At 40.9% G+C, this 27,034-nt stretch overlaps 1 long non-coding RNA gene across 1 annotated transcript; it reads right to left on the reverse strand.

Moving 5' to 3' along the window:
- Positions 1–22,986: 22,986 nt before the first annotated feature.
- Positions 22,987–25,510, reverse strand: LOC117547770. The gene is made up of 5 exons (XR_004569233.1): positions 24,946–25,510; positions 23,952–24,337; positions 23,570–23,638; positions 23,181–23,346; positions 22,987–23,095 (listed from the first exon to the last, which is right to left on the reverse strand). It is a non-coding gene; the product is annotated as an uncharacterized LOC117547770 (long non-coding RNA).
- Between the last annotated feature and the right edge of the window lie 1,524 nt (positions 25,511–27,034).

Below are 27,034 nucleotides of genomic sequence, written 5' to 3' on the forward strand. Positions count from 1 at the left end.
CACCGTATTTGATCATTTTACGAAACGGAAAATACTGGAAACTGTAGATTCTGCTCAACAGGATGTATATGTGTATTTCTGTCGAAAGTACTGGCTTGAAACTATATGCCAGTCTTTGTTTCAAGCAAAAAGACCCAATAAACACGGACATACGATGATATAAAGTTAATACAGATATATTTCAGAAGTATGAATAATGGAAGTACATATTTTAATATCTTCACCGTATTTGATCATTTTACGAAACGGAAAATACTGGAAACTGTAGATTCTGCTCAACAGGATGTATATGTGTATTTCTGTCGAAAGTACTGGCTTGAAACTATATGCCAGTCTTTGTTTCAAGCAAAAAGACCCAATAAACACGGACATACGATGATATAAAGTTAATACAGATATATTTCAGAAGTATGAATAATGGAAGCACATATTTTAATATCTTCGCCGTATTTTATCATTTTATGAAACGGAAAATACTGGAAACTGTAGATTCTGCTCAACAGGATGTATTTACCAGGGAGGGAGGGGGTGAGGTAATCAGGTAAACGGAGTGATACGAAATGAGACGAAAGGAGACGAAAGGAGACGAAGCGAGACGGCGGGAGACTGCGATTGAAGTAAAGTGACAGACAAACATTGAGAATTTAGATATAGTTAGATAGATTTAGAGTTTTGAAGATTCAACTAAGAGAACTCTGAACGTGAGTCAAGCTTTAAGCTTGTTTTTTGACATGGAGGAGGAGGAATCTGTGATGTTGCCCTCTGTGTCGTAGTTGACAGAAACCGCTTTGAGGCGTGGCACAGATAAAGACAGAAAAAACAGATTTTTGTACATAATGTGTATATATATATTTGTATTATATTTATAATAACACTTTTGCCTTATCAGAATGAAATCCCATGCTACCTCAATCAAACTTTCACATTATCATAGTGACATCCCATGTATATATTTCCAGCTTTTAAATGGTTTCGTTGTGTATGTTTGTGTTACATATGAAAAATAATATCATTTTCAAAATCTGTTTTTACGTTTTTTTTTTGTGATTTTGGGTCCAAAATGTTCATATAGTAGAAGATCACTGCTCTAAACAAAGTCAAAAATCCTACATCCAAACAAAATAAATATAATTAATTATGATGAATACGTTAAGTCTTGTTCATTGTTTTTCACTTTTATTAAATGTTTGATATTTCCGGTGGAAATGGTGGACTATCGGACATTCAAAATGCAGCATATTTTCACTCTTACACACATATATTCTCCTTTTACATACATACATTTTCACTCTCACACACATATATTCTCCTTTTACATACATACATTTTCACTCTCACACACGTATATATTTACACTCACACATTCATACATTTTGCTCTCATATTATCATATTTCAATGCACACATTCATATATTGTCACTCACACATTCATGCATTTTGTTCTCATATTCATATAATTTAATGCTCATATTTATACATTTTGCTCTCATGCGAAATCTACTTAAACAAAGTAGCCTACGTCATGGTAGTGGTCAGCTGTTAAACACAAAAGTGTATCTTAAGGGCTGTAAATATAATAAGCCTGTTGTCAATTTTAGACACAGGCTTATTATATTTACAGCCCTTAATAACATTCATTTTCTGGACTCAATGTGTGTCTTGGCCGTTTTCTTTGTTCCAAGCAAACGAGTGCTTTTTGTTTTGAAATCACTTCCGCGAGTTTCGCGGGCCTCCCCCCTCGCTCCACTGACCATTAGACCATTTAGTAAGGTAACAAGCAAAAGGGCAAAAACGCCTCTCAGACGCTCTTCCGTTTACTTTTTTAATAAAGAAAAACAAATGGTCCGTAGATACACGGACTCATATAGCCTATGTATGTATACTGTAAGGAGAATGTATGTGCGTGAGAGGACCAGTATGAATTACGGGATAGAAATATGCAAACACAAACCTACAGACTGGGGGATGGGAGATCACAGGAGTGGGGGGGGGGGGGAGAGCTGTGGAATGTGACCCTTGGGAGAATTCCTCCACACATTCCGATGGCCAATTTGTTTTAAACAAAGAGTTCACAACACAGGACAGCATAGGCAACATGGGGGGTGGGGGCTGGTGAACGGTCTGGTCAATGTTTGTAAACACAATCCCCAGGATGTGTCCTAATCAGGAGCCGGGTAAATGAGAGACTGAGGAGCCCCCGAAAAACAGATCCCGAAATAGCTCGTCCTGGTTTCCGCAGCAGATAGGCCTACAGTATGGTGTATGTTATGTCAGTTATTTTAAATAAAACGTTGAAAACTGAACTTGAAAATGGTTTCCTCTTTTTATTTTATTTATCATTTTCGGGACGGGGAGACGTGTGTGATTAAAAATTAATTTGCAGAAATGTAAAGTGATCTAACTAAGTTCTATTCATATTCTTGACGGGAAGAGCAGTGTAAATGGGTGGCCATATGCATTTGAAAAACAATATAAATCACACAGTTATTATACAATAGGCTATAAAAGCACCATCGATAACCATTACCTTTATCCAATTCAAACTTTGGACGGGAAAAAAGGAAGGTGTACATGGTTGGGCTATACTGTAGGCCCAGGGGCGGCGGGTGCTGTAGGCTAGGGAGGGCTAAGCCTTCCCAAATATTTGTGTAACTGCATCCTGGTAAAATAAAAATATAATGTCTTTGACATTAGCGCTGCTATGCAGCCACCTGTGCCCTGTACCACGAAGCCAGTTCAACAGACCCTGGATATACTTGAGTTATCTTAACTAACCCTAACAAACGCGATCTCGCTAAATAAACAGTCCTACGGCGCTGGTTATCAACTCGGTAAATCAAGCCAGGGTTTCTCTCTCCAGCTGAGAACGCGTTCACGTGAAAGGGGCGGGGTTAGCTACATTTGACCAATCACAAACAGGGACAAGTGTACTGATAGCGCAACATCATACTTCATTAATGAAAAGTAAACTAATATTAGACAAATATGAACTTTAAACATCCATGATGACTTAAACATATAATCCAGGATACAAGCCACATAGTTGCACCTGCAAGGAGAATACAGAACAACTCGTTAAAAAATAAACTACAGAGTGTTTGAAAGCGTACAACAGTTTTATGATACTGCCCCATCTAAAACACGAGGGGATCTGACTTTATTACATTTAAGTTGAGTGTTTCGTCAACTTAATGTGTTGCTTAAAATAATACGTCTGCATACAGTATATGTGACAATGTAACTAAGTGTTGCACGGCCAGATACGGCTCGAGAAGCTGACTCAGATAAGGAAATATTGTGATATCGATGTGAGATCGATGATCTGATTGATGATGTGATGTCAGTGTGATATGAATGATAAGTGCGACACGTCGGCGTCTTCTCTGCATACGGCAGTTTAAACTGCATTTCCTTTTTCCTGTAATATGACTTGATAGATTTAAACTCCGCACACTGAGCTCTGATCGGTCAGCAGGTGGTGCTTTCACTGAGTTAATCTCTTTTCTATAGACGCCGGAGGCGGGCAGCGTAAGATGAAAAAAAAAGTTATTTAGCCTTCCCAAACCTGAGCCTCACGCGCCGCCTAATGCGCCTATGTGTAGGCCTACTGTATACATACAAAGTCCATTCAAGCTAGAGTTCTTCTGGAAATGTTCACATCAGGCACCTTCAAGTTAAACAATACTAAACAATTAACACAGTAGGACTAAATTATGTGGATTAAACCACATTTATTTCGTTAAAAAGAAACGAAATATGATTTTGTATGAATGATTAAATGTAGGGTGAATTGCCCTAATGTGGGACATTTTTGCATTTCAGACTTCGGGAATATATTGCGATATGAAGCCGATACAATAAATCAAAATCCAGTACCATTCCGAAATCCCCAGTAATATTAGACACTAATAATACAGTAAACTATTAACACTGTACATATTATTGTTTGCCCGTGGGATTAGGATGATCGGTAGTGAGACCCGTGCTGCATTTTCCTCCGGTCGGATGTGATATACAAACAAAGAGATTATTTTTGTTGTTGTAAACTCACGTGGATTAAACTACATGTATTAGTGCATTAATTTTAACTCGCGAACATATGATACATTAAATGATCGTGAGGATGATGATTGAAAATCGTTTGTTTGAGCCTGGATGCATTTCCTGATCTAAAAACATAGCGATGGTTTTGTACTTACGCCAACGTGAATTAAACATTATTTTGTTAAATAAAAACATGATGATGTTTAGTAAATGATTACATGTCTCTTATTTAGCACAGAATATGATCCTATCCGTGACATATGGATCTTAACAAATATCCGCTATATCAGATACCTGTAGATCAGCTGTTTATTTCACATGAGTTCCAGTGTGGCAGCTTTTTAATCACGGCTCCCCCTGGTGGATCCATTATCCATTGCAGCTGGTTTCATTATAATTAAATGTATTTATCAAGGGGGCGTTTCAAGTCCTGCGGGGGGGTTTTCCTTTTCAGCAGGGGCCCACCCCGTGCCGATCACGGACCCGCACGGGTAGGCGTCTGAAATGGAGCGCTCCATCTGTAACTTAATATCGCATCTTATTTCAAGAAATCTTACGCAGAAAATGTTCACTTGTTCTATTGGTAGATTTTTTAAACTTATTTCAAGCAAAAACACCTAAAATGTTTTCATAATTTTTGTACTTGTTTTTGGAGCAGCAATTTTTCCAGTGTGGCTACTGATGATGTAAGGTCCAACATACACACTTAACCTGTTAAGCCCCAAGCCTGTTTTTCAGGTCTCAGGCTCGAAAATGACATTCCCAGAACAAATGACAATAACTTCCCTTCTAAAAGGGGTACATTAATAACTGTTGTACGTGTCCTGACTTGTAGTGGTTCTCTCCTCTATCTACACTCTTCTTGTCATCTTTGTAAAATGATATCAGACTGGTAATTGACACAGCCATGACTTCTAGTGAAATTCAGTGTGGCTAAAATGAAAAGCTTTGTTAAAATATGCAAGCGCGCGAAAGTCAGTTGAAACGATCTTAAGTTGGCGTGACGTTGAAGTCGTGCGACCCTGCTGCTGTACTTTTTTGTAGTTCGTTTATAGCATAACGTTAGCATTTTGCTTCTGGCGACTAGATTTATGATTAAAAAATTATAAAAGTAGGGTTGACATGTGGAGATTATCCGGCTGAACAAAACGTGATCCGTCTCTTAAATATGTGTCAACCACAGACCTTATTTCGAGCTATTTTCCAAAATCCTATGGAGAAATTGCATTGCGTTTTTGACGAAGGAACCGGAAGGAGTTTACTTCCGGGTTTTAGGACGGGTCACTGTGGTTCTCTATTAGCCTGTAGTTTGGTATATTATTGATATGGGCTGGACACCCCTTCACAATGATCATTATTTACTTTTTTTAGACCAAATTAGGAGGGCCAGTGAGGCCACTAATGAGCTCAATAATTCACATGTATTATTACTTTATAAATTAAGAGTACTATGGGTCTATAACAAAACCTTTGAAGGAATCGTCATGCATTCTGAATGTTTCTGTACTTTAAAAACAGGCTTCATAGCTCAAGATCCTGTTCTTGTTTAAGATTATTCATACTAATTTGTGAATTTAACATCCATATTCAGTTTTTTTTTTTTTAAAGCATTGCAGGCCTAAAGCTCCATGTCAGTGACCTATATTTAATTTCTTCCATCACACTTTAAAAATGGCAAACAGCATGTTTTTAAAGATTTCATATTTTAAGAAACAAAATATCAACTTTGAACAGAAGGGTTTAAAAACACATTTTTAATGCAAATAAACTTGAAACATAAACCTATTTGTCATTTCAAAACTCACTTTTATTGTCTGTGTGAAAGGCACAGTAGGCTATGAGCGAATACATAAACATTCAAAAATTACAAAGTCGTACAATATATACCATGTGCTACTATCGATTAAGTATGATAAGAGTTTTCAGCCCGCAACCCCCAAAATAACAGTGCAAGAGATCAGACCCGGCGTCATGGGCGGGCCCCATGGGTGGGCCCGCCCATCCAGGATTTGGGCCCGCTGTTTTAATCAGGGCTGAACACAACATTTTAATTGTTTTATTATTATGTTTATTGTTGTTATTTGTAGGGCTTTGTCCTAATATTTATTTTTGTTTTAAACTATGTTGAAAGATTAGTTTAATATCATTTTTTTATTTTGCTATGAAATTCTGAATGAAAGGCTGCGCGCGAGACTGGTTTTTCGCTGGGTTGTGTCGTGTGGGTTTTTGAGTGGGATGCGGCACAGCAGCCTGTCAGTTTACTCTTGCTAGGTTAGTTTGGCTATTATCATTTATATTTATCTGCAACAATGGATATCAGGAAGTGGTTCATGAAAGGAATATGGCAACTCAGGGCCAGATGCAGGCACATTAGAAGACATCAGTTACGTTACCAACGAGCTAGCAAGCCAGCCAGGGACAAGGGAGGCTGGCAATCAATTATATTTTGAAGAGAAATTGACTCTCAAGCCGGCTCTCTCACAAACTCCGGCTCTGTGCGCAAGCAGACCGCTGTAGAGAGAGAGAGAGATATTGAGCGAGGCAGAGAGCGTCTATGCCTCGCTCAATATCTCTCTCTCTCTCTCTCCCTTTCTCTCCATGGCTCAACCTCACTCCACCTCTCCACCCTGTGTGCGCTCCTCAGGTTTGCCTGCGTGCTTGCCCAAGTTGGCACAGCGTTACAAATGTGCCACAAAACCAACCAATGGATGTAGCCTATAATAAGACCGTCAACAGCCTTATGGCAACCTAAAATCTATGACCTAAAACCCCTCTGTTTCCGTAACAACAATTCACGAGCGTGAACTTCATTCATCCCCCAGCTCTCTCTACTCTCCGCTCACCCTCTCACCCTCGCCCACCCCCCTGGAGTTCAATGACCGCATGACGGCGACACGCAGGGTTGGCAGCATGTCCTTACCCCCGCCCCTCAACGACGCCCACCAAAATCACCGAAGCAGAGATGCGCACCATCTCCCCCGTCTTCATCACCGCGCCTACGTCAACCACCTCCCCCCCCTGGTCAACCACCTCCCCTCCCTTCAAGAAAGCATCTGCAGTCTCTGAAGCCTGATAAGGATGTGTGTGTACACAACACAACAAATTCTTACTGATATGTGCTGGGTCCAGGCTCAAGGGTGTATGGCACTCTCAACTCTTTCCAGGACATGTCGGGGCCCTGCCTGCCAGTAGCTTTGCCGATATCTGTGTTGATAGGTAATAGATTAAGAGCGGTGAATCATCTTAGAAACAGGAAGCGCTCAAACGTTTGTGTGAGTTTATCTAATTTAGCATTGATTCCATGTCAGCCACAGCTTGTTACAAAAAACATGACTGATAGTGTGTTTAACAAACTTAAACTAGCTTTATTAAATGTCAGGTCTTTGGCAGGAAAAACATTTGTAATCAATGATTTTATCACTGAGCACAATCTCGATTTTATGTTTTTAACAGAAACTTGGATTGAACAAAATAACAGTGCAGCTGTTCTTATTGAATCAACCCCTCCCAACTTTAGTTTTATGAGTCAGGAAAGAATGCATAAGAAAGGGGGTGGAGTTGCTATTCTGTTCAATGATTCCATTCAATGCAGGAAGACATCTTATGGGAACTTTGCTTCTTTTGAATATGTGGCCCTTCAGCTGAAATGCTCCTCTCGAGCTCTGTTCCTAAATATCTATAGACCACCCAAATACTGTGCAAGCTTTTTTGATGACTTTACTGAACTGCTGTCTATAGTGTGTATTGACTTTGACCGTCTAGTCATTGTTGGTGATTTTAACATCCATGTTGACAACCCCGAGGACAGAGGTGCTAAAGAACTGTTTTGTGTTCTTGATAGCTATGGACTGACTCAGCATGTGACGGAGCCCACGCACAATAATTATCTCAAAGGGTCTGAATATCTCTAAGGTTGTGGTGACTGATGTTGCACTCTCTGACCATTCCTGTGTTTTCTTTGAGAACTCTATTTCTGTTCACAAAAATGTTCAAAAAGAGGTAACCACAAAGCGATATTTAACTGAAAATACTAGGGAAATGTTTACTCAGAATTTTTCTTCCACACTTGCCCCTGCTAACATCTCAGTAAATGAGCTAGTAGATCATTTTAATTCAAAAATTAAAAATGTTATAGATGCCATTGCTCCAACTAAGTGTCTGGCAATAAAATATCTCCATGGAGAAAGGCCATGACCGTGAAAACAGAAAAAAGAGAATGTCGAAAAGCTGAACGCAGGTGTCGAAAAACAAAACTCCAGGTTCACTTTGAAATCTATAAAGAGAGACTTGGCCTTTATAATTTGGAATTGAAAAACGCACGACAATCGTTCTTCTCTGACATCATTACCAAAAACAAAAACAACGCACGTGCCTTGTTTGCTACTGTCGACAGACTAACTAACCCCCCAGTGTCAGTAGCCTCTGAATTTCTATCCACCAGGGCGTGCAATGATTTTGCCTCCTTTTTCACTGACAAAATTCAGAAAATCAGACAAGCAGTCAGTGCCTCTGCATCAGGTACAAATGTGTTGTCTCTGTGTCCACTTAACATCAATTCAGACATCATGACACAATTCCATCAGATTAATGATAAAAACCTAGAGGACATTATACAACTTCTGAAATCCTCCTCCTGCTGCCTTGATATTATTCCAACAGGATTTTTCAAAGATGTTTTGCCTTGCATGGCCTCAGATCTACTTCATATAGTAAACAAATCTCTTCACTCAGGTATTTTTGCACAGGCCCTGAAAACTGCAGTCATTAAACCGCTCTTAAAAAATAATAATCTAGATGCTTCAGTAATGAACAATTACAGGCCCATATCAAACCTCCCATTTCTAGGTAAAATCATTGAAAAAGTTGTTTTTCAACAGTTGAGTAATTTCTTGCATTTAAATAACTGTTTTGATGTGTTCCAGTCAGGCTTTCGTCCAAACCACAGCACTGAGACTGCTCTTGTAAAGGTCTTTAATGACATCCACTTAAACACAGACAGTGGCAGAACTTCAGTGTTAGTATTATTAGATTTTTTATATTTATATGATGAATTGGAAATGGGGGACCCTGATGTAAACGAGACGAAAGTCTTTCTCTGGTCTGCATCCCCTTAACAATTGTATGTTTTGAGCTGTACTGTACCCAATATACAAGCTGTTAATAAACTTTTCAATCAATCAATCAATCAGATCTCAGTGCTGCGTTTGACACTGTTGACCACAACATATTACTAGACCGACTGGAAAACTGGGTGGGACTTTCGGAAACAGTTCTAAATTGGTTTGAATCCTACTTAAAGGACAGAAACAACTTTGTTTCTATAGGTAAATACTAGGGTTGCCAGAAACTGACCATGATCAAAATCGATTATTCGGCAGCCCCTGGCGAATAATAATCGATTAGCCCCCCCCGCGGGACAAAAAAAAATGTGCATTTGCATTTCACGTCCTTTGTACTTATAAGTTCGAAGTAGTTCCACGAGGAGGAACTCTTTTTACCTGCCGCTTTTGTACATCTTTAGTCGCACGTGTGAGGGAGGGTGGGGGTGGGGGCGGGGGGGCGGTGTTGTAGCGTGCTGCAGCAGCAGTCTGCTCTGCACGCAGGCTTCCTCCAAGTTTACAGTAAAACAAACTGGTGGTGTGACCAATGGCCATTTACAATTGTTAATACTATTACTATTATTAGCATTAGTCTATATTTTGGTTGAAACTAAGCCAGAAAAAAACGAAAAAAACGTAAATAATAATAAAAAAATATATAAATAAAATCGATTTTTAAAAATAATATTCGATTATGGAGACTGTAACGATTAATCGAATAATCGAATAATCGCTGGCATCCCTAGTAAATACACATCTGAGTTGACAAATATGACATGTGGGGTACCTCAAGGCTCCATCTTGGGGCCTCTTCTCTTTAACGTCTACATGCTACCACTGGCTCAGATAATGAAAAACAACAAAATAAGTTACCATAGCTATGCAGATGACACACACATTTACGTAACAATTTCACCAGGAGACTATGCTCCAATTCAAACACTGAGTAAGTGCATTGAACAAATCAATGACTGGATGTGTCAGAACTTTCTCCAATTAAACAAAGATAAAACTGAGTTAATGGTTTTTGGAGCCAAGTCAGAACGTATAAAAGTTAGCGCTGAGCTTCAGTGTGCAATGTTCAAAACAACAGATAAAGCCAGAAATCTAGGTGTAGTCATGGACTCTGACCTGAGTTTCAACAGTCACATTAAAACAGTTACTAAATCAGCCTACTATCACCTAAAGAATATATCTAGGATTAAAAGACTAATGTCACAGCAGGATTTGGAAAAACTTGTCCATGCTTTTATCTTCAGTAGACTCGACTACTGTAATGGTGTCTTCACAGGTCTCACTAAAAAATCTATTAGGAAGCTGCAGCTGATTCAGAACGCCGCTGCTCGAGTCCTCACTAACACTAAGAAAGTGGATCACATCACTCCTGTTCTGAAGTCTTTACACTGGCTTCCTGTGTGTCAAAGAATAGATTTCAAAATACTGCTGCTGGTTTATAAAGCACTGAATGGTTTAGGCCCAAAATACATTTCTGACCTCCTGCTAAATTATGAACCATCCAGATCTCTCAGGTCTTCAGGGACTGGTCAGCTTTTTGTCCCCAGAGTCAGAACTAAACACGGTAAAGCAGCGTTCAGTTATTATGCTCCAAATATCTGGAACAAACTCCCAGAAACCTGCAGGTCCGCTGCAACTGTGACTACTTTTAAATCCAGGCTGAAGACTTTTCTTTTTGTCGCTGCTTTTAATTGAACTATTCATATCTTAGACTGCACTGTAACTTTTATCCATGTACTTTTTCTTTTAATGTTTAGTTGAACAATTAATATCTTAGACTGCACTGTAACTTTTATCCATGTATTTTTTCTTTTAATGTTTATTTGATTAGCTTTTCTTTTTAATGACTGATTTTAAATGCCATTTTCTTAATGTCTTTCATTTTTTGTAAAGCACTTTGAATAGCCTTGTGTTGAAAAGTGCTATATAAATAAACTTGCCTTGCCTTGCCTTGCAGTGAAATATTGACTTAAATTTCAATTTCTTGTTTTTCAACACCCAACTTAGTGTACAGCATCAGTGGAGGGTCAGACATATTACCGTAGGACATGTGCACGATGTGTGAAAAAATTTGACCGACATCAATCGCAACGTATTTAGCAAAAAGGTGTGGCTTACACATAAATGCTCATAATTCATCCACACTTTATCCAAATATCACAGATTTTTGTGGATAGGTTCAGTCTGTCTTGGGGAATAGGCACAAAAAAGCATGTTTTGGACAATAGGGGGCGCCAAAAACACAACAAATGTCGCAACCCAATGATGAATGTGGGCGTGTCGCAACCAATGATGAATGTGGGCGTGTCCTATTAAGTTTTTTCTCGAAATCGAAGGGTTAAAAATACTTACGGTCACATAACTTTTTGTTGAAATGAGTTACGGCCTTTACACTTGGACCATCACAGTCATTTTTTTATAGGGTGCCATTTGGACTTCATAAGTTGGGTGAAATAAATAGTTGATTTACCTACTTTTTAATTTTCTATTCTATAAAGGACATATCTAATTTGCTAAAAAACATTTTGGTCAAACTCAGGCACCTAAATCTTTATAAATATAGATATATTAACAACACGTGACACCCGGGATATGTCCACCCTGTTAAGGACATACACATAACTGCTTAAATTAGTTTTCAGTGCATTCTTACAATTAAAGTGACTTTTTAACAAGAGTTGTATGTCCCTAACTCTAATTAGATATATATTTCATACCTAATTAGTTTTAAGTAGTATATATTGAGAAAAACAAGTGTAGATTATGACAACGTGTCATTTCCACTGTTGTTCATGAGAAAACTTAAATACAATAAGAATTACTAAAAGTTTCTAGAATATATAATCAACCTCTCTCATTTCTTTATAAAAGTACAAATATACACTTGATATTTGATATTTTCATTAAACTATGCTAGAAAAATACCAACATAACAGGGTGGACAGACGTCTAACAGGGTGGACATACGTCTAACAGGGTGGACACCAGTGGAAGTCCGTCAGGGCCTTCAGGACCTTCTCTCCAGGCCCTATCATTTTAAAGTGTAATTTTTGGTTAAAATATTACACAGTATTAATTATATTGTTAAAATAATCTTTTATATTAAATTATTAAAATTGTTTGAATATATCAAATCGTTTTGGTTTGATATATTAAGATTAAGATATACAAAGAAATTCCAGGTCAGTTCTTTGAAACCAAGCCTGAATGGCTCAGTGGAGAGAAAGTAAAAGTTTCCGTTTTGCTTGTACTCGGTTGCCGGGCCATCACTGTAGAAGTGAAGCCTTTCCACCTTTGGACACTTGGTCTTCACCATCTCCAGGACAGGCTCCAGGTGGGCCCAGATCGCTGGTGGGTCATGTCGTCGTGAGGATGAGATTGAACAGAATGACAGTGGTGTCTGTTCAGTGGTGTACAGTACACCAGTGTGCAGCGTTGCTTGTTAATGGGATCCTCCAAAATGCACAGACTGGATCTCGTTGTGATATTTGCAAGAGTAATTTTCGCTGAAATCGATGTGGATTAAGCACTCGTTGACTTGGAGGCTTTCCCGTAGCTGTCTGTAAGGACTGTATTGCCACCTGATGTTAAAAAGGTGCTTACGGAATTTGAATAGATTCTCTTGAAAATGGCTGACCAGTTCTGATTCAGTGCTCTGCACCTCTTTTTTAAGCGTAATGGTCTTCCTCTCTTCCTCACCTGTCCTTTCAGTAGACCATTGTACAACTTGTACAATTTCCTCTGTGGCTGATTTCAGGGTCGGGTGAGTGGTGAGGCGGCACAATCACCATAGGCGCAAGCTTTCATTTCTGTGGCACAGACAGTGCGGTCAACCATCTCCTCAATATTCTTGGAGACGACAATCCCATGGCTGTAGAGGGTGTCAGCCATGAACTGGAGGTTTTCATGGGTTTTACACTGGCACATGGCCCGATCAGCATCAGTAGGGGCCACGACCCAAAATGGCCGACATGCACAAAAAAGACAGTATGACACGTTGTCTGAGTTTTCGGATGCAAATTTCATGTGAAGGTTCTTGAGTGTGTCAGAAAGCAGTCGCTTCTGCATCTTCTTCTTCCTCACTGTGATGGTCTGCTTGCGCCCAGTTGTCATACGACTCACGTCATTACGAAGAAAGAAGGTATGGATACTGGCTTTACTTTCAAGACTCCTTGAACTCTTCTTCCTCTGAAAAGTAGTACGGTCTGCATCCCTGTCCAACATCCCCCTCTTCTTGGAGAATCCAAGAGCCCTGAATGCAAACGACTGCAGTCTGTACTTTTTTAATAGCCTACCACATGTCATTTTGGCTATTGCTTGCTTCACCCTTTCTCTTCTTGAGGCTTTGTATGTTTGAGCTATGTCCGCAACTAGGGCAGACTGAAAAATAAGGCTCTTACGAACATGTGGAGAAACCCTCTGATCATGTAGCATCCTATTCACCAATGCACGTGGGGATGAGGAGCTTTTCTTACACCGTAAAAATCTTTTTTTATACTTTTCTTTCTTTCTTTCTTATCTCTCTATCCAGCTTGGCCTTTAAAAAGGCTAGCTCCTGTTGGAGTCTTCTCCTTCCATTTATTGCCCTCTTTTCCCCTTGAAGGCGCTGCCTAAACACACACAGCGAAAGCAAACATAATAAGTCCTTATAAACAGCTCAAAAAGTGTTCAAAACTGTGTATTGTGTTCCATATGCCGAGTACATTTCCTATAAACTTGCTCTAACCTTGAAGGCCCTGGTTCTGGTTCTGACTGACTCTCGGGAGTTGTAGGGGGAGTGCTGAGGGAATCCCTGGCTCTGGAAACTTTGGCCCTCGCGGCTTTCTTTGCCTCCCTCCATTTCTTTGCCTCCCTCCATTTCTTCCTTTTTGCCCTTTTCTCCCTCTCACAGACCTCATTAATACCCATCTTTATGCCTTTCTCTCTGTCCCTCCTCCATTTCTCTCTGTTTTTCAAGGTATTGCTGTCTTCTCTCTGGGTCAGCATCACGGCGTGCTCTGTAGTACCGGCGTACCGCTGTGATTCAGCTGCACTTATCGGGGGGTGCCATTCCTATACAAATGTATGCCATTACTTTAAGTACTATACCTATAATCCTTGTGTACATAATATACTAGATAATATACCCATCAGTGTTTCCCTAGGATTGTTTGCAGCAGTTTGTGTTGTGCCTATATACCACCTAATGGTGGTGATAATTTATTATATTATAAAAACATTATTATAATGTTATAATAGTAATATAATAATATAATAATACATAATATAATATTAATATAATATTAACAAATGTTGTAATAAGTAAGCAATACTTACATGTCCACCCTGTTAGTTGAATAAGCCTAACAGGGTGGACACTAACAGGGTGGACATTTTGAGCAAAAGTTAGCCTTTACCCTGCCTGTGTTAGCATATTTTCTAGCATGACCTTGGATACTTTATGAGGAATCAATCACTTTTTAAAGAAACTTTGAAAAAAAATACTTAGGCCTAACAGGTTGGACATGTTATGTTCAAACACATCAAACAAAATTGACAGAAACATCCAAATCAGTTGTAAGAGCAGTAGAAACCCACACAGCTTACCTCAGTTGAATTTCCCGCCTCTGGTGTCATTTAATTTCATAGGTGTGATGTCACTGAGAAATATGTATTTTTCTTAAAGGGACAGATACACAGCTCAACAGGGTGGACAGCGACCCGCGGGGACGAACATTAAACCCTTTTTTTTTTTTCTTTTTTTTTTTTTACAATTTGAATAAAAACATTATTTGATTAGATAGATTTTGACAAGTTAAATAAAATAATAATAACATATTTATAAATTAATTAGTTTTTAATAGCTATATTTTAGATCTAAGTTGAATGACCAGCAGTGGGGACATGGAAAAACTCCTCGATATCCCTTTAACCAAAGCTTTTAAAATGAAAAAAAAATGTAGATGTGCATATCATTGTATTAATAATAAATTAACAATTGAACACACATTAAAACCAAAATTGAATTAGTATTTGTCCAGATTTAGACAAAATACAACATATTTTGTACTGGGGACACCAAAGGCACCACATAAAAAAATGAGCCCACCTTTCCAGACTGTACAAAAAAATCGTACGTTTTTGCTAATACGGCTCAATAGCGCCCCCTATTGTGCGGTAGTCACATATAGTTTCTCCGAGCTACCCGAATCTTTGCACAGACATTCCTCATGGAATTGCGGACATATTTCAAAATGGCTTCCATTAGCCCCTCCCCCCAGAAAGTCGGCCATTTTGAAAATTTGGCGTTATTCATGAATTTGAAGCACATTTTTGCACACTTCTCCAAGGGAAATGATTGGAAAAATTCCAATCCAGGACAAGTTCAGCCCATATCCAATGTCATGCTAAATTGCGAATAAAATAGCTGCTAGCTCAATCGGGGAGGTCGTAAGCTAACAGAGAATATACAATTGTTGACGATTTACATGTCGCAAATGACTCCAAACTTCTCGCATATAGTTTTCCCGATATTCACGAAACGCTGTATCATATCATATCATGTATCATAATTGCTATTATGATGGCACACATATTTTAAATTGCTTTTCATTAGCCCCGTCCACCAGAAAAATGGCCATTTTGAAAGATGGCCATTTTTCATGCATTTTGAGCACATTTTTGCACACTGCTCTTACACACTAAAAAATGCTGGGTTAAAAACAACCCCATTTGGGTCGTTTTTTAACCCAACGCCAGGATCAATATTGGACCAACCCAGCAGTAGTTAATTTGACCCAACAAAATGGGTTGTGTATTTTAACCCAGCAGATGGGTTATACCAGGGGTACTCAAATACAAATCTTAAAGGTCCAAAAAAATGTTTTAATAAGACAAAGGTCCGTTTATTACGGTCATTCAAACTTTTAAACAATTGCAACAAGATTCTTAACACGAGGTTTCAAAAACAAAAATAATCTGTATGCAGCCGTTTTCATTGTTATTGTGTCTGTGCTTGACCCCTCAGAGTCGCAGTGTAAGAGCTGCACAGTTATGAATAAAGGCAGCTGCACCCTCTTTCATTCAGCATTCCCATTATTGCTTTATAAATGTCTTGCCGCCTTGTGTGTCCACTGAGGTTCGTCAGGCCCAACACATCTTCAACAAACTCCCCCTTTGCCTCATCATAGGGAAGACAGCTTTTAGATGCGCAGCTCCTCTGTCTTGGAATAGTCTGCAAATTAAATGGAAACTGAACAATCTGGTGCCACTAAATGTTTTTAAAGCTCGGTTGGATGCTACTCAATCGGAAGCTATTGGTACCTGTTTATGTGGATAATTATGTAAATGATGCTGTATGATGTCCTTTTGTTGTTCTATTTATGTTTTTATGTTTCATGTGGAACTACTTGAGCAGGTCTCCCTTGAAAAAGAGATCAATGATCTCAATGGGATTTATCTGTATAAATAAAGGTTTGAAATGAAATGAAATAGAAGTGGGAACTCTTGGCGGATCCCCTGAATGTCCCACCCGTTTTCCCTTAAAGACTTGGCCCTGTTTGATAGTTTGCAGAAAGTACAGCAGTACAAGAATGTTAAAACGATAACACAAAAAGCCCTGAGTGTTGCAGACAGGTGCTCTTGTATGGCAGTTTTGGAGGGTAAGGAGTTGCACTTTCTTGATGGCTGGTGGTAGGGTGTTCCACATTTTGGTAGCATAATAGTAAAATGCATTCATCCCCATGTTTGTGCCGATTATGGGGGGGGGGGGGGGAAGAGTAATGGAGCTCCCACTGGTGTTGTGCCCTTTTATTTTGACAGGTACATGGCACTGGTCCCTTGAAAACCAGGCCCATTGCAAGTTGCTGTACTCTGTCCTCCCCTGAGCCATCCCACTATAGCATCATAATGAGCAGGGGTTAGGTCATAGGTGTGAGAGGTCTAGTAGTAGTTTGTTTTGAGAAGTCTGTAGTTCAGATTTGAATGACTTGAGGTGCTACAGTACCATGAGGTGCATGCATATAGTACAGCAGATAAGCACAACAATTGTGCATTTTATGATAAAAGCATGACATTTCTAGCATAGTTAGTGCATACCATAAGGTTTATTTTCAGATGTGGAGGGAAGTCAGATTTGACCTGTGAGGACCGTGAGAGGTCAAATCCAAGATGGCCGCCAGTCTCTCGGGTCAAATGTTCAAACACGCTTAATTTTGGAACCAAACATTGTAGAAAAACATTTAAGGTGTCATATCCAACTAAATTAGGGATGCCCAATCATTTGGCGATACTTTTGAGATCGCCAGAATTCACGAAAATGCATTTAGGTGAAGATAAAGGTAGAAATTGACCAAAAATAAGCTGTCAATCAGTTGAAATGTGCAAATTATTTATCGTGTGTGTGTGTGCTGGTGGCAGATGTGGCGCAGTTATGTATTGTGTATATCCATGCTTCAACTAACTGGGTATAGATGCATTCTCTGTAGAGTTCTATGTTTTCTTGAGCCATACAGGTAAATAAATCCTGGATAATTATATGTAGCTTATGGTCCCGCCTTACCAATGATATCAACTTATCATCAGCTAGATAAATTACATCAAAGTAACAGTCAAATCCAAGATGGCCGCCAGTCCGCTGTGTTTAATGTCCACGTCTTTTTTAATTTTGGAACCAAACGATGTAGAAAATAATTTAAGGTGTCATTTCCAACTGAATTGGACAAGGACAAGGTAGACATTTAACAAAAATAAGCTCAGGTCAGGGTGGCTCTTCCACCAAGTCAGTGACACCTCTGCCATCAGCCTACACAATTGTGCCACCAGCAGCCCTAAAGACAAAGGTCTTCAGTGCGCCGGCTGTACAAGGTCCTGTGAGACCTCCCAACCTCCTGACTGCTGCAGCTGCCAAAGAAGGTATGCATGGCTCAGCAAAGTCAAGACAGCTGTTGAAAGGTCTACCATGGATGGCTGGATATCGTGGTCTGCCTACCACGCTAATGCGCACCAAGCTGTCATCCCACCTGCAGCAATAACTGCACTATTGCCTCTGTTTCTTGACAATGCACACTCAGTGGCAATGATACGTTACTCCATGGACATCGTCAAGGCAGCAGTTCAGCACGTGAACCCTGGTCAGATTCCTGTCCTTGCAGCTGACCAACCACTGTATGCTCTTGCTAAGGAAGTCCAGTGGACCTGGCCAGCCACTTATGGAGAGGATCACTTTGTGATCATGTTCGGTGGTCTACACATTGAGATGGCCATGTTGAAGTTGCTGGGAGACTGGCTGGAAGACAGTGGCTGGACGAACACCCTGGTACAGGCTGACATTGCAAGTTCCAGAACAGCAAATTCCTTCATACATGCCAGCCATGTCACCAAGACCCGCCATGCGCACCAGCTCACAGCTGCAGGCCTTTATACACTCCTCCAACAAGCTTACAGTGAAGACTGCACACCTGATGACTATAATGCCATGCAACCTGATAGTCCGCCTTTTGAGGAGTGGTGCATACAGCGAGCAAAGGCCAGTGTCCACTTTGACTACTGGCTAAAGACCCTGTCATTGGAGCTTCTCTTTCTGCGGTACATCAGGTCACTTCGTGAAGGTAACTTCCAGCTGTATGTGGAATCCCTGACACAGATCATGCCCTGGATGTTTGCCCTAGATCACACACACTACTCCAGATGGCTTTCCGTACACATCCGTGACATGATGACTCTCGCTGAAAAATATCCACATGTCCTAGCAGAATTCAAGTCTGGACATTTTCTGGTGCACAAAACCAGCAACAAGTTCTCTGCCATGGCACTCGACCAGTGCCATGAGCAGAACAATGCAATGGTGAAAGGTTCGGGTGGGGCTATTGGACTGACTGGCAATCCAGGAGCACTTAGACGCTGGATGGTAGCAGGGCCAGATATTTCCAGGATCACTACAGAGTTTGAGCAACAGCATAGTGCTAGTGACACTGGGCACCGTCATCACGACCAGCAACCTGGCGTACAAGCAGCATTTCTGAAGGAAGTTAAAGCACTTGTGACAGTGCTGGAAGAGATGGGAAATCCATTCTTAGAACACAGCCAAGATGTACTAGTCATTGACACAAGGGACATCATGGACATCAAAATGGCTGAAACTGTGAGAAGGATCGAGACCCTTGGTGAGGAGCAGTACACCATGTTTGTGAAAGAGAGGCAAGAACAGTGTACAACACCTGTCACGCAAACACTTCCAAAGAACAAGTTGCCACTGTTCAGTAGGCCACCGGTCAAGATGAAGTTGAAACAAAAGGAACAGCTTGCAGCACTGAAGAGTGACTGTGGTCTCTTTTCGAGGCTGTACATCTCCTGTCAAACACGAGATGGAGACATCGACAATTTCTTCTCCCATGAAAACCAGGGATCCCCACCAGCTCTGTCAACTGGAGGCAAAATTCGGATTGGGGTTAAAGCAGATCTACTTCGCTGCCTAGAATCAGATCTGCTTGAAAACAGTAGTGTACCTATGGCTGATGCAACAATTTTTGGATGGTGCAGCTGTGGTTCAAATGTTAAATCCTGGAACATCAAGAACATTTCAAGAGTATGGAGATAGAGTGTTTGCACCATACATCTCTGCTCAACTTGAGAAAAGCAGCCGCATTGACCTTGTCTGGGATGTATACCTACCTGCCAGCCTGAAAGCCTCAACCAGACAAAAGAGGAAAGGGCATCAGGAAAAGGGTGGCTCCTTCTACTGTGATGCCAAAGAACTGGAAGGACTTTCTTCGATGCGATGAGAACAAACCGACTTGTTTGCTTTCCTGTCTCGCAGAGTTGTTCATCTTCCTCTCGCAGAGGGCAAGGAACTGTATGCAACAGATGGAAGTGGAGTCCTCTGCTCTCCTGCTGAGTCTTTCTTAGCCTGCCTTGCCCCGTGTTCTCAAGAGGAGGCCGACACTCGTCTACTTCTGCATGTGGCAGATGCTGTGCAAAAGGGGTGTAAGAAGGTGACCATACGTACAGTTGATACCAGAGGTGGGACCAAGTAATTGTTTTGCAAGTCCGAGTCAAGTCTTTGCGCTCAAGTCCGAGTCAAGTCTCAAGTCTTTGCACTCAAGTCCAAGTCAAGTCTCAAGTCAGGATGGGCAAGTTCAAGTCAAGTCCAAGTCCTAAACTTTGACAAAACGAGTCATAAACAAGTCATTATGTGCTTTTCAACAAATGTAATGACATCGATCAACAGAATAATACTTAATAATCAAACTGCTCTTTATTAGTCACATTAATCATTTAATAATCAATTTTCTCTCTGCTGGTAAAGTAACGTGTTTTTCTTCTATTTGAAGAGGGATCAGTAAGGTAAGGCTACCGTGACAGTTTGATTCAGGAGTTTAATGTATAAGATCCCTGATGTTGAGGTAACCAGTTTATTTCCACTGTGTACAACATGTTATGAGGGACCCACAATCTATCTTTATGCAAGGGATAATGTGCAGCCAGGCGGTCTCTATGGGGAAGAGAACACCTGCATCTAGATCCCTCTGCAGGTGGTACTTTATCTATATTTTGATGCTAATACTTTTGAACTTTTACTTGTAATATTTTGAATGCAGGACTTTTATTGTAACCGAGTATACACTCTGGTACTTTACTCAAGTACAAGATCTGAACTTCTCCCACCTCTGACAATAAATCCTGAGTGGTTACCAAAAAGAAAACCTGCTCTGAAGGTTATTTTCATTTGACAAATCCTGCACCCAGCTTTGCTTTCTCCAATATCATTGAAATTCAGCCAGATGCTGCTTCTTTTTTCGGTTTTCGCAAATTTCTTGACTTTTTCCGACGCGCATGCATTTAAATCCGGCTCCCCGTCTCCCTGTCGCTCTGTAGCTGGCCTGTACCACTACACCTCCTGTCTTTGGAGTGTCTGCCCCCCACCCTTCTTACACATAATGGTATGATCCTAGTGTGTCCTCGCATATGATTGGCCGCATGGTGGCTCAGCAAAATAAAGTCCCGCCCCTGCCTGCATGGATTCACAGCAAGAGTAGGTGCGGCTGAAGATTCTGCTCTCCCCGACGGGAGTCTGCTCTTCTAGCGGCATCTCGCGATCGGCGTGTTGGAGACCCCTGAATTAAATTATCAAGTCACCTCAAGTCAGAAGGCTCAAGTCCAAGTCAAGTCCCGAGTCATTGGTGTTCAAGTCCAAGTCGAGTCGCAAGTCTTTTGTGATTTTGTCAAGTCGAGTCCAAAGTCATCAAATTGGTGACTCGAGTCTGACTCAAGTCCAAGTCATGTGACTCGAGTCCACACCTGTGGTTGATACCGATGTGGTGGTACTGGCTGTGGCTTCATTCAGCAAAATAGCTCCTGATGAGCTGTGGGTTGCCTTTGGTGTTGGATCAAGCTTTCACTACATAGCTGTTCATGAATGAATTTCACCAAAGTGTCTGACTCTCCCAGTCCTTCACGCTTTCACCGGGTGTGACACCGTCTCTGCCTTCACTGGCAGAGGGAAGAAGACTGCCTGGGAAACGTGGAAGTCTTTCCCAGAGGTGACTGGTGCTTTCAATTAACTCCTATGCATGCCAAGTGAGGTTAGTGAAGGATCAATGTTACTGCTGGAGCGATTTGTGGTGCTGATGTACGACCGAACCAGTGAGAGCATGGAGGTGAATGATGCCAGGAAACAGCTCTTCACACAGAAGTCTAGATCTCTAGAGAACATTCCTCCAACCCAGGCAGCACTGAAGCAGCACATCAAGCGCACTTGCTATGAGGCCAACTGTTGGAACCAGGCATTGGTCTTGGATCCAGAGATGCCAGAGCCGTCTGACTGGGGCTGGACAGAGGAAACAACTGGGTGGCAGCCACTTTGGACCACTCTACCTGAAGCATCAAAATCATGCCATGAATTGATCCACTGTCGCTGCCAGAAAGGGTGCACTGGACGATGCAAGTGTGCCAAAGCTGCACTGAAGTGCACTGCACTATGTTTCTGTTCTGGAGACTGTTAGATTTAGATCTGTATTATTATCATCATTAAAATAGACTAGCACCATGGGTCTATTATTTTGTATTATTATCCCTATAGTTTCAAAATTGAAGCACATTTCACTATATTGCATAGGTCGAATCCAAAAGTTTTTAATGTAATTTGACCTTATCCTTGATCTGAATTAATTGTCTTTAATTCTGGCGATCTCAAAAGTATCATTAGATGAATGGGCACCCCCAATTTAGGTAGAAATGACACATTAAATGACACATTATTTTCTACATCGTTTGGTTCCAACATTTAAAAAAACGTGGACATTAAACACAGAGGACTGGCGGCCATCTTGGATTTGACTGTTACTTTGATGTCATGTATCTAGCTGATGATAAGTTGATATCACACACACACACACACACACTAAATAATTAGCAATTTTGCAAATTTCAACTGATTGACAGCTTATTTTTGGTCAATTTCTACCTTTATCTTCACCTAAATGCATTTTCTTGAATTCTGGCAACCTCAAAAGTATCACTAAATGATTGGGCATCCCTAATTTAGTTGGATATGACACCTTAAATGTTTTTCTACAATGTTTGGTTCCAAAATTAAGCGTGTTTGAACATTTGACCCGAGAGACTGGCGGCCATCTTGGATTTGACCTCTCACGGTCCTCACAGGTCAAATCTGACTTCCCTCCACATCTGAAAATAAACCTTATGGTATGCACTAACTATGCTAGAAATGTCATACTTTTCTCATAAAATGCACAATTGTTATAATATGAGAGCTTATCCGCTGTACTAATAGGCAAAATGACATTGAATGAGTGCTGCAGCTAGTGTCCTCAGTGCATTCCTACTGACCTGTACACTGCTGTATCCTGCATGTATTGCTCCACCTGGTTGAGGGGCTGCGAATTGTGTTTCAGCCATTGTTTACACTGTATGGCTCTTTCTTCCGATATGGTACATTCTATAAAAGTACACATAAGGATATTAACAATCTCAAAATGATATGTCTGTATTGCTTAAACAAATTATTCAGTTCCAACGATTACCTGGTATGAATGTCCTACGAGTGCCAGCTTCACTACTTTGTGGTGGTGTCTGCTGCGTGCTCTGTGACCTGGCCGGTTTTCTCATCCTCTTTCTGATGTTCCGAAGCCTCTCTTCGAGGAATCCAGTGGCTGGGCGGCGGTTCCGTCCTGGGGTGAACCAGTATCCCTGTCAAGAAATGAAAGTCTTTGGTGAATAGAGATGAGGCACATTTTGATAGCGTGGCGACAACATGTGGCTGAGCCATCTAGAACAGGGTTTGTCTGTATGTCTGTCTGACAACACCGGGCATCAAACAGCCAGTCCAGTACTCTGGTGCTGGGAGATGAGTTATATTGTGTTCAACTGACTGTTTTAGCATAAATTCCTCAATAAAATGTTAATTACTTACTCGTCCTTCAAGGAGGGAAACCCATGAATCAAAGCTGCAGCCAAGGCCTTTTTTGTCTCACTGGTAGGACTGCAAACACAGAAAAACTAAATTACTAGCAGAGTCAAATTAGATCTTAAGTATTTCTAAAACATGTGTTGCACCCCAGTATAATGGCTGTAGCATATTCTGCAGCTAATAGGGATCCTAATAAATTAAAAACACTACTGAACGTGTGTTTTGGTACTTGTGTTGTGCATGTTTATGTTGGTGGTCTAGGTAAATGTCAGACTTGAAAGTAGTTTCCCATCTTATCTTTTCCCCTGAAAGAAGATTCATATACCTTTTTCAAACTAACATAACATTCAGCAATAACAAGAAAAAAAAAACACTTTTTAATTACCTCTCCAAACTTCTCCATGAGGTGAGACACCAAAATACGGACAAGGCACTTGCTTTGCGAAGGGATGATCACATCCTCATCAAGGCTCCCCAGGATCAGCTTGCCTTCAGTTGAGCCTGTGAGAATCTGGCAGATATCCTGAGAAAATTCAAGAAGGGACAACATCACAGATATAGTTTATTACTCTTTAGTGTTGATTAAAGAAAAAAGTGAAAGCCAAGTCTTAAAAAATGGAGCGTTTGAGGTATCATCGGTGGTACGACAGGTGCCGTTTGGTCCTCCATGGAGGGTGGACGTGTGGCAGTTGCCAGTCCTTCCTCCATGAGGGGTGGAGTTGTGGCAGTTGGTTGGACATCAGGACTTGTAGGTGGCACAGCAGGTTCAATCTAAACAGAAAACCCAGGTTAGTGTAACAAACAGTGACAGCCACCTAGAATTGCCGGATGAGCATCAGTAATGTAAATCAGTGTACCACACCATGGGACTCAGAAGACTGCACACAGTATGCATGGTGTGAGAGATGTGCACCAGAAAGGACACTGCCAACGTTTTGATAAATTCAGAGAGCTGTGTAAAGTATGGTTTATATTGACCCCTAAGCAGACACAAAACCACTCAGAAACCCTTCACCCGAGTGAATGAAAAATGCGACAAGTTTGGGACCATGCAGATCTGCGGCAAATTGAAAAAGATATAAAACAAACATGTAACTTCTTAACTGACAGTGACTACTACTGTACATCGTCGCCGTCGGGTGGAAACTGTGTATGTCCAAAATTGTTCCTTTTATAATTTTTAACATTTTAAAATTGTGAAATAGCCAATCGACAAGCTCTTGACGTTGGGAGCTTGTAGATCTATTTGTACTACTTTTGTACAACACTATGACGAATTAGTACATTTACAAATATAAAAAACATAGTTTAAATATGGAGACACAAGGTTTCTGCCCAACAGCAACGATATGTAGACAGATTAAACAAAAAATACTTACTGTACAATTTATCACATCCATCCCAGTATTTACAGAAACATCCCAGTACTCCATCGCATGATCATCCCTGTAGTCCAAAGGCACCTTTTAAGCAGCATTTATAGCTAACCACTAAACAAATATGGCAGGAAAAAATGGACTTCAGTCAAAATGCTATTTACAAAGTGTCATACCTACTGTACACACACCTGGTGGCAGTAAGCTGATTTTCTAAAAAAGTCTATAGCGCAGTGAAATGTATAAACTGTCATCAGTCTCGCTGAATGACTTCACTGCATGTACAGTAGGGGATGGTGATCAAGCAGCTCTCTCACATCAACAGCTGCCAAAACTTGAGTGGGAATCACACTGTATACAAAGAAATGCCTATCAAACCATTGTGTTTCCCACTTCTGTACAACAAGTTTTATTGTTGGTGTGTGTGATGTTTGGTCTAGTACTAAAATGGACTTTATGAGACCAAATTGGGGCTCCCCATCTGGGTCATAAGCAGTATTGGGACTAACGCGTTACAAAGTAACGCCGTTACTTTTGGCAGTAACTAGTACTCCAATGCGTTATTTTTTAAATGCAGTAACTCAGTTACCGTTACTACATGGTGCGTTACTCCGTTACTGCGTTAGTTTTTTTATATAGTCAACAGCCAGGCGAACAGAGATGAGAACTGTACTTAAGTACAGTACTTGAGTAAATGTACTTAAATACTTCCTGTGTCACATGCGGAGACGCGCTGTGGGCGTGTTTGTGTTTAGTTAGCCTACCAACAATACTATCATGGCGACGGCGGAGCACAAGTCGAGTTTCTCCGCATGGAGATATGCTCACTATTTAACTTTTCTCGAATATAAAGAAAATAACGTGGTAGTTAAGTATAAGTTGTGTCTTGGCGGGTCAAAGATCCTATCTACTGCTCAAAACAGCAATTTCAATATGTTAAAACATCTGCAAAAACAACATGCTGGGACGAAGCTAGTAGCTAAGACCACAGACCCAGAGCCATCCGACGGCGACGCCACTCCACCTCCACCCAAGCAACAGCGGTTGGATTTCAACCGAGGGACTGCTAGCCAGGTGAAAGTGGATAAAGCCATTGCACGGTATGTTGTAGAACACGTGCAGGCTATTTCTACAGTGGAGTCACCCGCTTTCAGGGAGCTAGTTAGCATGATACCATGTCCGGGCGGCACACGGCATATGGGACGCAAAACGTTTTCCAACTACCTGGAGAAAGAATATACCAAAATGGAAAGCGAGCTAAAGAAAACATTTGAGGGGCTGGAATACATCTCGACCACCGCAGACATTTGGTCTGTCCACAACAGAAGCTTCCTTGGGATAACATCTCACTGGATAAACCCCACCACTTTACAACGCCAGAAAGCTGCGTTGGCCTGTACAAGGATAAAGGGTAGGCACACGTACGATCTTATTGCTAGTGAGATTGACCACATTCACTCTTTGTATGGAGTGTCAACAAAAGTTACCTCCACGGTTACTGATAACGGGGGAGGCTGGGCTCAGTGGGTAGTTTGCTGGACTTCGAATCACAGGGTAGCAAGTTCGAGTCCCACTGCGTCAGCATGTTGTTGTGTCCCTGGGCAAGACACTTCACCCCAAATTGCTCCTGTGGGGATTGTCCACAGTACTGAATGTATGTAAGTCGCTTTGGATAAAAGCGTCTAACAAATGACATGTAATAATAATAACGGCTCTTTGCCATGTATCAACCGGAATCGCTCTCTGACGACGATGATGATGAAGAAGAGGTTATCTTCACTGACGTTGCAGACGTGCTTAACACCGCCGCAGAGGAAGGGATTGTTTTACCTCCGCACCAAAGATGTGCATCTCACACACTAAACTTAATTTCATGCGCTGACGTGCTGAAGTGGCTCCTTTCAAATCCTGGGACTAAAGGAATCTACAGAAGCTCTACGGCTAAGTGCACAGCACTGTGGAATAAGGCAAGCAGGTCCACAGTGGCCTCAGAGATAGTGAGCGACGTGTTCACCAAAAAGCTGCTTGTGCCATGCACTACAAGATGGAATTCATTTTATGATGCTGTGGCAAGAATTGTTGAAATGCCTAT

Source organism: Gymnodraco acuticeps, unplaced genomic scaffold (genome assembly GCF_902827175.1).
Source record: "Gymnodraco acuticeps unplaced genomic scaffold, fGymAcu1.1, whole genome shotgun sequence".
Taxonomy (NCBI): domain Eukaryota; kingdom Metazoa; phylum Chordata; class Actinopteri; order Perciformes; family Bathydraconidae; genus Gymnodraco; species Gymnodraco acuticeps.